Here is a 13,261-nt window from a genome sequence, read left to right as displayed (position 1 = left end):
CCAATTTCGCAAGACATCCCCAAGGAAATAAATACCATTCATGTGTACTTCAATACCATAAGCTACAACCATTAGGTATACTTTTTTAACTATATCGATTGTGTTGCTCCTTAATGAACTATGCATTATGGTTGAATATTATCAAACTCATTCTTTTAATATCTCCAATAAAAATGCATACAAAATTATGGTAGAGTAAAAGGTACTATTGTTAAATAAATCACTACAACTTCAACAAAAACATTCTTTGTTAATGGTTTGGAGCATTCTCCATAATGTCATATAAAATTCTATGTTTTTGGTGGATTCTTCTTCTTTGTGGCCCACTTCCATGTTTTGGGTGGAGTCTTCTTCTTTATGGCCCATTTCCTAGGGCTTCGTGAATGAAAATTTAATGGGGATATAATTGATTATTATATAGTCCTCTTTCATCACTTTTGCATTGGTAATGTTTCTTTTACTCTTAGGCTATACAAAAATATGTGAAAGTCTTAATATGTGCATGATGATTTTTTTTCCCCTTCAAGGCATTTGTTTAGAAATTATGTGCATGTGTATCCACTTCAGATAGAAAACCATTTCTAGTTTCGTTTCTTGGCTATTGTAGTCCCGCTGGTCTCCTTGGGTGATATTAAAACATCCAAATTCCACCACACATAATTATGTTTTTGATAGCATTATGATTTAAATATAAACCTTGATGTTTTTGGGAGCAATGACTTAGGAAAGATTGCCCAAGACTTTGGGAGGGACATCACATTTGCAATGCACTACAAGGTTTGGGTTCAAATGAGAGATATGATGGCTTTTATAGTGTTTTCAAAACATTTTTTGGTCAATAAACACAATAAGTGGATGTGATTGGGAAATTTCTTTGTATCAATATTCTATTTATAACATTTTTCTCATAAACCAATAAGCCTTCTCATTTAAGATCACAATTGTATTGGGTGTTCATTGAAGTAGGAAGGTTCAAGAATAATGAAAAACTATTGTATTGATTGGGATAAAAAGGGATATTTTAGGGAAACAAATGTTAATAAGATAGCTTATGAAAAATAAAGACAATGAGATATGGAACGTAGGCAACTTGCAAGTAGTGAAGTCATGTTGACCATGGCCTATTTTTGAAGAATGATGGAGATATGCTATTTGGTGAAAATTATACACAAAGGTAACACTTTGATTTTACTATATGTATATGGTTCCTTTCAAGTGGAGTTCCCTTGAAGTTTGTTCCTTTTAGCATTAGCTAGATTCCCTTTTGCAGCATTTGGGAACAAAGGGTAATGTAGCAATTTCCTCTTAGAACTTGTCTCAGTTTATTAACGAAAATATTAGAAAGTTAAATGGGGGAGGAAAGGGAAGATTGAATATCAAATAAGAGGTCAAATGGTGGGAAAAATTCATATCTAATGTATTTTCCTATAGTTTCTTAGATAGGGTTTTTTAAAGTAGAATGAAGAGAAACAAGAGAATGGGTCTTCTTGAGAAAAGATGTAAACATAGGGACTTGAGTAAGTGAATGAACATCATGTATTCATTATGTCCATAAGAACCAATATTCTATTATCTAGATGGAACACATTTCTTTGTTTGATACATGTGCTTCAGAACATAAGAATGAAATGAATGTGTAGTGCAACTCCTAATACAAAGAAATAAGTTTGACCTTGAGATCTAGCACATTGTAACATCTATGACACCATGGCTGAAATTATGAAGTTGGTTGACCCATTTTAATTTTGAGTTCTCTTCTTTGAAACAATTGCATTCTCAATAACTTCATTTTGTATGTGTGTATGGGAAAATATGTTCACTTCTAGAGTGTACTCCATTGGACAAACACAAATTCATTTTACATAAATGTAGTGTAACTTAATTAAATTCATTTTAATTAAGTTTTGCTTTTGGTATTGCAGGGGATCGATGCAAAGTGTAATGGATGGTGAGAGATCCAGGTTCAAGGCCTTTTGCATAAGTGTGTCAAAATGGCATGTAACATATAATATATTCTTTAATTATTGAAAAACATTAAAAGAGTGAACTAATAATGGTACTCTAGATTTAGATGTTTGTCAATATAAAATACTTAAATTTCTTTGTATGTCATATTAAATGCCCCTTACAAAATGGGTGAGCATTGATAGGTATCGACAAGTGGCCATTTTATTGCTTATTACTATCATGACTCATTTTATGGCTAGTTATAAATATAGTTTAACACGTTGGTTAACACAATGTTCATGTTCCACATGTTGGTTGTTAGGTCCCTATACTACTAGTGTAACCCCTTATTGTTATTAGTACAACCCCCTTATTATATCGTTGTGCCCATGTAGTCCCCATATTGTTATTATTGTGCCCCATAGAAGCCCACTATTGTTATTATTGTGCCCTTACATTATTATTTTTATGTCAGCTCTGATTATATTATGACCCCTTAGACTCCTATATATAGAAATGAAGTCTTTTCATTTGTATCATCGAAGAATTATTCATTTGTGTAATGTAAAGGAGATTTCCCCCTCAAAGAGGCTTAATTATAAGGAGTTGATCTATCTTTTCTATCTTTTGTGAGCTAGTTTCATAACATTTGGTATCAGAGCTTTGGATTCTAGGGTTTCGCTGCTCCAAAACAGGTCAGCGTGGAATTTTCACTATAACTTTTTTTATGCGACGTTTCAAAATCTACAAAAAAAAACCATTTGAGAAACAGTCGCGCTGAATCTCGCGTTCGAATTTAAGATCTTGTATCGCTAAATTTTTGGATATATGATCTGCAGAAGTTAGGGTTTTTTCAAACTCCAAAATTTCATCTAAAACAGGTCATCGTGGAAGTTTCACTATACCTTGTTCTATACGAAGTTTCAAAAGCTAAAAAAAAAACCCATTTGAGAAGAAAGTGGTTTGAACCTCAGGTCCGAATTTCAGATCTTGGATCGCTATATTTTTGGATATATGATCTAAGGAATTTAGGGTTTTTGCAGACTCCCGAATTACATCTTAAACATGTGACCTTGGGAAAATCGTCATAACTTTTTCTCTGAGCATCATATTGAAATTTCGTAAGAAGTTTCAGAAAGAGAACGAACTACGGTTTTCTCTGTATCGGTTTTAGGTCCTAAGGTTGAAACTGTGACACGTGGCACTTGGTACAAGTTCGCTCTACTGAACCAGTCTATAATTAGGTCATCGTGGGAGATTTGACATAACTATTTCTTGCAGAATCCAATATTGATAATACTTGCAGGGTTAGAAATATCACTCAGAGGGCTATTGCAGCACACAATTCTAGAACTTGGAGATTTGAAATTACATATTTACAGTGGTTTCAGGATCGAGCTCCAAAAATCAAGAAAAAGCGAGATAAGGAAGTTTGATGGCAAGGATCCGGTAAATTGGATACTACATATGGAGAAATACTTTGATCTACATGGTGTACCACTGTTACAGGAGGTACGTATTGCATCTAATTATTTAAAACCGAATCAATTTTTATGGTATAAAGGGCTTTGTTCTTGTAAACCACTTGTCACGTGGTCAATTTTCACGGAGGAAATGATAGCACATTATTAGGATACAAAGAGAAACACCCTCTTTAGCCAATTGATAAATCTCAAACAGAAGGGTTCAATGGCATAACACATTGAGGACTTCCAAAAATTGAATATAAGAGAAAATGATATTCCAGAGAAGCAGAGGATTGATGTCTCCATAGGGACTTTAAAGGATAACATTCAACATGAGGTTCGTCTTTGGGAACTTGATTCATTGGAGAAGGCATTTAGGTTGGAAAGAAAATTGGAAAGCAAAATTATGGAAACAAGGAAGTTTACCCCTCACAACTATAAAGATGGAATTGTTGTTTCTCTTAGCCTTCCACAACCTACAAGGGTTACACCACAACAATTGGAAGAAAAAAGAAAAAAAGGGCTTTGTTACAATTATGATAAAAAATACATTAAAGGTCATAAGTGTGCTGAGAAGAAATTATTTTACATTGATTGTGGAGAGGATGAAGAAAAGGATCAAGAAACGTCAAAAGAAGAGTATATACACTAGGAACCAACCCCAGAGAAATAAGAAATGAATCCGACCACATCTTGTAAAGCATTGGAAATAATTACTACTCCTCAAACTCTTAAGGTAGAAGGACATATCAAAAAGAAAAAGGTTTAAGAAGTGAAAGACCACATCAAGAAAGAAGAAATGAATCCGACCATATCTTGTAATGCAGTGGCCGGAATTACCACTCCTCAAACTATCAAGATAGAAGGACATATCAAGAAGAAAAATGTTCAAGAAGTGAAAGATCACATAGAGCATCAAGAAATGAATCCAACCATATCTTGTAATGCACTGGAAGAAATTACCACTCCTGAAACTCTCAATATAGAAGGACATATCAAGAAGAAAAAGATTAAAGGTGTGAAAGATCGCATCAAGCATCAACAACAAGTTCTCCAACTTTTAAAGGATAACGCCACTTTGGTGCAGAATCGAATGAAACAACAAGCAGATCAACATCGCAATGAAAGAAGTTTTGATGTAGGCGATTGGGTATTTTTATGGTTACATACATACAAAAAAATGTCCCTCAAGAAAGCTATTTATGAGAAGGAAATGTTGGCAATACTACACGCACTTAAGAAATAGTGACCTTACCTAATCGGAAGATACTTCAAGGTAAAAACAGATCATGATAATATTAAATACTTTTTAGAACAAATATTATCCTCTGAAGAGCAACAAAAATGGGTCACAAAGATGTTGGGTTATGACTTTGAAATCATCTACAAAAAAGGGAAGCAAAATGTTGTGGCAGATGCACTCTCAAGAAAGGATGAGGATGTGGAAGCATTGTTGTGCGCCATTTCTATTATCCAACCAGATTGGATAAACGAAACAAGGTATGAATGGAAGAAGGACAAAGAAGTGTGGCCACTCATTCAAAAGTTGCAGAAGATCCCAATTCAAACAATATTGCCAGAACTTGACGAGGAAGGAAAAATCATATTGGACCCTGGAGCAGTCACAAAATCAAGAACCTGACAGCTACGAAATCGATCAATTTCAGAGTATCTCATCAGGTGGAAGAACTTACCCGCTGAATATTCCACATGGGAGGACAAGAATTTTATATAGGAGCATCAAGAACTACTCAAGCGTTGAGGACAACACTTTTTGAAGGAGAGGGGCATGTTAGATTCCTATACTACTAGTGTAACCCCTTATTGTTATTAGTACAACCCCCTTATTATATCGTTGTTCCCATGTAGTCTCCATATTGTTATTATTGTGCCCCATAGAAGCCCACTATTGTTATTATTGTGCCCTTACATTATTATTTTTATGTCGGCTCTGATTATATTATGACCCCTTAGACTCCTATATATAGAAAGGAAGTCTTTTCATTTGTATCATCCAAGAATTGTTCATTTGTGTAATCTAAAGGAGGTTTCCCCCTCGAAGAGGCTTGATTATAAGGCGTTGATCTATCTTTTCTATCTTTTTGTGAGCTGGTTTGATAACATTGGTGGTGATGATATAATTCGGTTTATAGGTGCCTTGTTTATGTTGAGAATTTGTTGGTTCTCCAACATACAAAGCACTTGCTGCACATAATGCACACATACACTAATGACACATACAATCCCCTCTTAGCCAATCTCCAAGAATTATAATAGATATCTAAGAGATATTCCCCCATGGATGTTAATGAAGTAGTGTTAACCCTCATTAGAGCCTTCTCCTACTTAGTGTCTATTACCTTTAGACAATCTTTTTGTAGCTCCACTCATAGGCTAGAATGTTCTGCCAAATAGATACAATACGTTTAACCCAAGAGAGAGGCTCAATTAGACTTTCCTTGTTTTGGATGGTTAAATCATTTACATTGATGACTCATCAACTAGTTTTAATGGGATTTAAAAACTGAGTTAAATCCTAAATTGGCCAAATTCCCCTTTGAAATGAGATTTCTATTAAAGTTACAAAGAAAAACAAACTATCATCTAGCAAACTAGAATTAGTCCATTAGTCCAAATTCACCAAAATACAATATAATAGACTAGGATATATAGTCAAGAAAGAAAGATTAAATCAATTGACTAAAATAGAGGATAACTAATCTATTTTATGCTAACAAAAGGAAACTTGTAGCTATTTTCATATGTAGAGAAACATGAAAGTATGCAAAATAATATAAGAGAACACATATCCCTAATACATACGTCCATAGAATCATAGTTTGGAATAGCCCTAATGCAAACCATGGAGGGTGTATCCCTAATACATATGTCCATAGAATCATAGTTTGGAATAGCCCTAATGCAAACCATGGAGGGTGTCTATCTTCTAGTTTAATTTACCCAATTTAAATAATTATAAGTAAAGTAAATTTATTATAATTTGTTGTTCCTACAAAATCCCCACATTGATCTTCGCAATTACAACATTTCTAAAACCCTCTTTTATGGGATGGTTCCCTAATTTATGCAATTACAAGCCACACTCTTGGATGAGGTGGAGGAGAATTCCACTCATGAAATTGAATTGGCTTCTGACGCTAATATAGAATTGACATAACGATTCATATGGTTTGAGGTGGATGAGAAGGAATGTTGTTTTTGTTGGACACATAAGCCTCCCATTGGTTATGGATTTGCTTTATCTATTTAGCATGGAGTGAGAATATTTGTTCCATTGCCAGCTCACACTCCCCAGTGGCTTGAGCAGCTGATTTAAATTCCCTCTTAGTAAATTTCTCGAACAATGTCAACTAGAGGACTTATTTTGAAGGGGAGACAAAATTTTGAAAGTAATGTTTGATCCACAAAGTTCAACTGTTGCACTATGTCAGTCCTCTCCTTTAGTTTCTTGTTTGATTCTTCAAATGCCCCGTGGGCATGAATTTGGGTGATTTCTACAATGGAAGTCATGTAGGATATAACACTGGAATATTCAGTAGTCTTCCTTAGATCAATGTGTTTCTTTTCCATTGTGTTCATGCTTTCAACTAGTCCAGGGTACTTTCTTTCCCATAGTTGATCAAGATGTAATGTTTCATCAATTCTCTTAGGCCCAACTTGTGGATGCAAATTGGGTTTTCTTTAAATCCCAACTTTACTTTTCGACTTTTTGTAGGTATTCCTAGAATTTGTTCTACTCAGCCTTTTTTAACTCCCAATGGTACCACAATTCTCCTACCTCTCCATGGTGGAGTTGTAAGACCTTCATCTGGTCAAATAATATTCTCAGGCTTTTCTAAAATTGTCAAATGCTTTAAAAGACCTGAGTTGGACTTCTTTTATCCCCATGTGTTTGGCCATTTTCTAATCTAACTACTCCCTTGATTTGGATAGTTCGTATTGATGTTAGTTCACTATCTCCTATAGTTCCTTATTATGTAAATTTTCCCTAATTGTCACTTGTTGAACTACCTCTTCTCTCACGAAGGCGAGGTTTTGTTCATGCATGTCATGAAGTTGTTTTCACTCCATATCATGTTGCATGTTTAAAGATAGGGCTTTTTGTTTGAGATCTTCTTCTTACAAGGGCCCGCTCTATTTAATTTTCCCTTCTAAGGTGGTAAACAAACCTCTTTGCAAATCTAGACCGGTGATCAGTTCCTCAATTGAGGAGGCATTCATTTGATAAAATTATCCTAAGATTGAAGCTATTTCCAAGGCCCTTACTTTGGGGTTTGGTTTAGGAAGGTCCCAAACTCTCATTTCATTTCCTTTTGCAAATTTTAGTAGAATACCCATCTTCTTTAACTTCTTAGACCTCTTCATGATGCTACAATGCATATTGCAATAAAAATATTCTTTGAGGGAGATCACTAATTCTTCAATATCATTTGTGGTTGTGATATATAGGCCTGTAGGCTCATGCACCCCACTAATTGTGCTTGTTGGTGTTATGGGGTATTTGGCTCTTGATTTATTCTTTCCTCTTTCTTTCTGCACTCCTCCTCCTCTTGGTGGGCGTCTTCCTGTTGCTTTCTCCTTTCTTCATCAACAGTTTCCTTGTCTTGTTCCATTCTTATTTTCATCTACCTCTTTTATTTTTATGTCACTTCATCTTAAGCCATTTCCTCTGCTTCCTCCCTTTTCTTTTCAATCTCTGCCTAAGATTGAAAGAATTTCACTTTTTCTTGGGCCTTTTGCTTTTGCTTTGGCCTTGTGCATTCTTCATTATGCATTTTTTCTTCTTCAAATTTTCTTTGTTTATAAGCCTTTGAGGCATGTTGTTGTAGGTGTTGTAAGCTTTATAGTGCATTTCTAATCCTATATGTATCTTGTTGATATGATTGAGTAGTTCGCCATATATCCTTTTCGAGCAATTCTTGGTAAGCATATGACTAGTGGAATTTTATGTCTTGGAAATGTTGGATGACAACCTTTTTAGGATCATATATCAAGATCCTTCTGTCATAAATCCTCAATTCTTCGATGTGTTTAGATTCTACTATCGCATGTAGGGTTTTTTGTAGTGTGTAATCCTTGAACTTAAAAGGGTAGTGCTCCAGTTGCATGAGGGTTAACCCACTCATGAGTAATATGCGAAACACAAGGATGGAACATGCGAAAGACATGTGGCATGTGTACATGGTAGGGAATCATATATGAGAGACGAGTGGAATTCCATATGAGCTAAGGTTGAGGGGAAATGGGTAAGTTGGAAAAGAGGGTAAATATTGGTTGGCATGTATACAAGTCACTTGTCAAGTTTGTAGGGAATTGATCTTATGGGTGAATAGGCTATCAAAGTTGACGTTAATAAAGTTGATAATAAAAGTCTACTTGCATGCCATTTGGACATATAGTGAGAAGCCAAAGAGTTAATTCTTTAGTTCATTTTTGCATAAAGGGATCAAGGCAATAGAAATATTCTTTGAGGGAGACGATGCCTAGGATGTGTGTCAATGCAATAGTAAGTCAAGAATCAAAATGTTGAGGTGTCGAGGCAAGAGCTCAATAAGAGAAGGAGTGAAAAGATACACCCCACTTACATGACACATATAGAGGACAAATGTTAGAATGACGGCGAGTCAGGAATTGGAGTGTTGGGGCATAAAATGATCGAGGCACTAGTGTAAGGCTCGATAGAAAAAACCCACTTTCTTGACACATGGACAACTAGTGGGAAGGTGGATTCTTGTAAAAAAATGGGGATTTATGGAATGCAATAAATCACCACTAAGGAGTTATGATTCAAGTATTTTATGTTTTGCAACCAGGGGAATGAAAACGAAAGAAATCAAGGTGAAAAAACAACATATAACTAAAACTTGAGATTACTATTCAATGTGAGAATTACAAATTTAGAAAATAATATTTAGTTGTTTCTCAAGAAAAATGGCAATACTTGATTTTTTTTAGGGTGTGTTTAAGCTTCGACAATTAGTGAATTATTTGATGGATCCTTGATTCTTTGTGCATAAGTTTTTTTCGGGATTTCTCTTCATCTCTTACTCGTAATCTCAAGCCAGTGCGATACTATAGTGTGAAGTAATGAGCTGGATTGGAAAATTCTTTGATTTTCAATATATTACCTGACTATTCATTGGAGAATAAGAAGCTTTGGTCATCGATGCTCTTCATATTATTATAAATGACTTCCTCAAGCTATTACCCGTACATAATTGAGATCTCACTAGCCCAAAGATGAGTTGTATGATGTTGTTCCACTATTTGCGAGTGTCCATACACTGGGTGGAGTCACCCTGAAATCATAGACCTTGCTTTGTTGCCTATAAGTTTCCATAGTCTTAACAAAGATATTTACATTTTACTTGTGGCCCAAGCATTTGCATCTGTTCCTTTTGGTATCGTTTCACTTTCACCTTTTTGTTTTCATAATTATAGATTTTTTTTGCGGAGGAGAGTATACATTTATCATTAACTTAATCAAGAGGGTTATTGTATCATTTAGACGTCATAAGGAAAGACCTTGCTTTTTTGCCTATAAGTGTCCATAGTATTAACAAATATATTTACATTTTACTTGTGGCCCAAGCATTTTCATCTTTTCCTTTTGGTATCATTTCACTTTCACCTTTTCGTTTTCATAATTATAGATAGTTTTTGCGGAGGAGAGTATTAATTTATCATTAACTTAATCAAGAGGGTGATTGTATCATTTAGACGTCATAAGGATGATATTTGTTACTTGAGAATAAATTAACTTTGTAAGGGTAACATATGCACCGTTTGAATTTGGCAAGATGACAACTATGTAGTAGAACAAGTCTTTGGAATATGTTGTAAGTAAGGATGACTTTTGAAACTTTACTGAATAAAAAATTCGAGGCTACTTATATGAATCAAGAAACTAAAGGGAGTATGTTGAAAATGTAGTAAGAAATTCCTAATTTAATTTTATCTTGATTAAATTAGGAATTTTAGTTTCACCAGAATACTTGGAGGTAGTTAATTGAGGTGACATAGCTCTTGTCACTCAATTACCTCAGTAAATTAGAGTTGGAGACACTTGAGTTAGTTCTATATGGTTGATTGCTAATTTGTAGCAATCTATTTCAGTTAATTTGAGTTATTGTGAATGTAACTAGTTCTCACTGTTAGTAAAACTATTGGAGGTTCAATCAAGGGTGTGTAACTTTTTTCACTATGAGTAATCATCCAATTAAGTGATCAATCAACCAAAAATAATTGTTGCATGCAGAGAATTTGAGTTACCTAGTTGAGATTGGAGTTCAATGGCAGTGTACTATCAATTATAGATTTTTCCAAGTTGTGTAGCTGATGCATGCACTCAAAGAAGGGCCTAAAGGAATTGCACTATTCTCAATGAGTAATTTACCCAATTAATAGGGGCTAATTCCTCATCAAACATCGCAAGGAAATAGGAGCTTGGAAGGCAAGAAAATTGGCTAAATATTGACCATAGTCAATCTGTGAGGTAGAGAGATAGATTATACTAGTGCAGGGGTTGTTGAGGCTTGAGCAAGCATTGAATTTCTTCTCTATTCTTTGATGAATGCAATACAAATAGTAAGGGGTTTTGAGCAATTGATTTCCCATAGATACATCTCTGTGTATGTGTATTGAATATTGATGCATATTAATGATTTTTGTTCATCTGGATGCATGTTAACGAATTTTGGTCTCGATCGTGAATTTATTTCCACAGATGAGTAGAGTAGCTTCAAGTCTTGTGATCTAGTAAATTTCATCAGAAATTTTGAATCTACATATTAATTTATACATGGTATCAAAGCAGGATTCGCAGTAGAGAAGGGAATTCGAAGTTGGTATTGCAGGAAGATTGAATTTGCAGGATCATTTCTTTAGAGCTAGCAATATGGATTTCAATGGAATTAGACTCAAGTATGCCCTTGAGGGAATATCAAATTATGTTTCTCGGAAGGACCGCATGGAGGCAGCACTAGAGGCTAATGGGTTGAAGGAATTAATAGACAATAATATTCTGAAACCAACAGTTGTTGATGCTCAGGATCTAGAATCTGGAAGAAGTGTGTTGCCAAGGCGAGGAGGATCATATTGAAGGGAGTAAAAGACCATATTATATCTAATCTCCACAAGAAAGAGACTCCATATGCAATGTGGCAAGCATTGCCAAATATATTCCAGAACAATAGTGACCACACAACGCTGGCACTCAAGGACAAGAATCGAAGTATTAATATGCAAAAGAATGAAACAATTCCACAGTACCTGAGCAGGTTTACACAATATCATGATGAACTTGGCGGGGTTGGTGTTACTATCCGTGAAGAAGATATAGTAGCTCTAGCCCTCTTGAGCCTTCCCAAGAGTTGGCATGGTTACCAAGATTTAGTAAATGGTAGAGATAAACTACCAAACTAGTAGCGATTATGGTCCGATCTAATGCAAGAAGAAATAAGGCGGAGCAATAGAGATGAGACTTCATCCAAGGGCAAGGATGAAGAGAACTGTGCCTTGGGTTGAAAGGCAAAGAAAGGGAAAGGGAAGAAATCCCAATGTAAAGCAGAATCTGGTCAAGGCGGTAAGAACAAAGACTTGTCCAAAATCAAGTGCTTTTACTGTCATGAATTGGGACATTATGCCATGAAATGTCCACACAAGAAGGCATGCAAGAATACTGTAGGAGTAGCGGGTGAAGCCTTGTCTTCATAGTTCGAACTTGATTTTATCCTCATTTCTTACATGGAAAGCACAATGATGGGTAGTGTGTGGTATCTCAATAGCGGTGCCACATTCCACATGATGGGAAACAAAGAATTTTTCAGTGAATTGGAGAAGAAGGATCTCTAGATGCACATTGATATGGGGGATGATGGTATAGCGCGACCAATATTGGTACAGTTACTTTTTAGAGGGAGTCTGGCTCCCCTCTCAGGCTCAAGGATGTGATGTATGTACTGAGTTTGAAGAAGAATCTAGTTCTCGTCATGGTGTTAGAAGACCATGGCTACAGATGTCATATTCAACAAAAGGAAGGATTTCTTGAGATACATCGCCACGAGACAGATGAAGAACATCAAGGTTTGAGTGAAGAACCTCTACAAATTAGATGTGGAATATTGTGCGGCATTGAGCACAAAAATAGAGAAGGTGCAGAGCCGAGATGTCGGTGAAATATGGCATAGAATACTTGGCCATTTGAATCATGGCGTTTTGAAGATCATGCAACAGATTGCTACAAGCCTCCCCAATGGAGCACCGGAGCAACGAGATACATGCAAAGGGTGTACATTGGGGAAGTACACAAAATCCACCTTCAATGATTAGGACAACAAGGTGCATGAAATCCTTGAAAGGATCCACTCTGATGTATGTGGACCTTTCTCGAAAGCCTCTACTTCCAAGCACATGTATTATGTTATATTTCTAGATGATTTCTCATAGAAGTGTTGGATCTACTTCATGCAAAAGAAATACCAGACATTCTCCAATTTTTTGAGTTTAAAACACTTGTTGAGAGAGAGACTGGCAGGAAAGTGAAGGATCTCAGGAGTGATAATAGTGGTGAGTACGTGTTGAATGAGTTTAAAATATTTTATGCAAAGGAAGGCATTCGATGAGAGTTGAAAACACCTCTTAATCTACAACATATTGGGGTGGCTGATAGGAATAACAAAAGTATTGTGGGAGCAGCACGAGGATGTTGCATGACCAAAGCCTACCTCTACACTTGTAGGATGAAGCATGCAACACAACTGTCTATTTGCAGAACATGAGTCCTCACAGGATTCTTGGCATGAGTACACTAGAGGAAGTCTTTTCAG

The sequence above is a fragment of the Pinus tabuliformis genome, chromosome 2_2 (genome assembly GCF_031772625.1).
Source record: "Pinus tabuliformis cultivar Carrire ecotype Pingquan chromosome 2_2, CPIR1, whole genome shotgun sequence".
Classification (NCBI taxonomy): Eukaryota; Viridiplantae; Streptophyta; class Pinopsida; order Pinales; family Pinaceae; genus Pinus; species Pinus tabuliformis.
Note: the sequence above shows the minus strand (reverse complement) of the source record.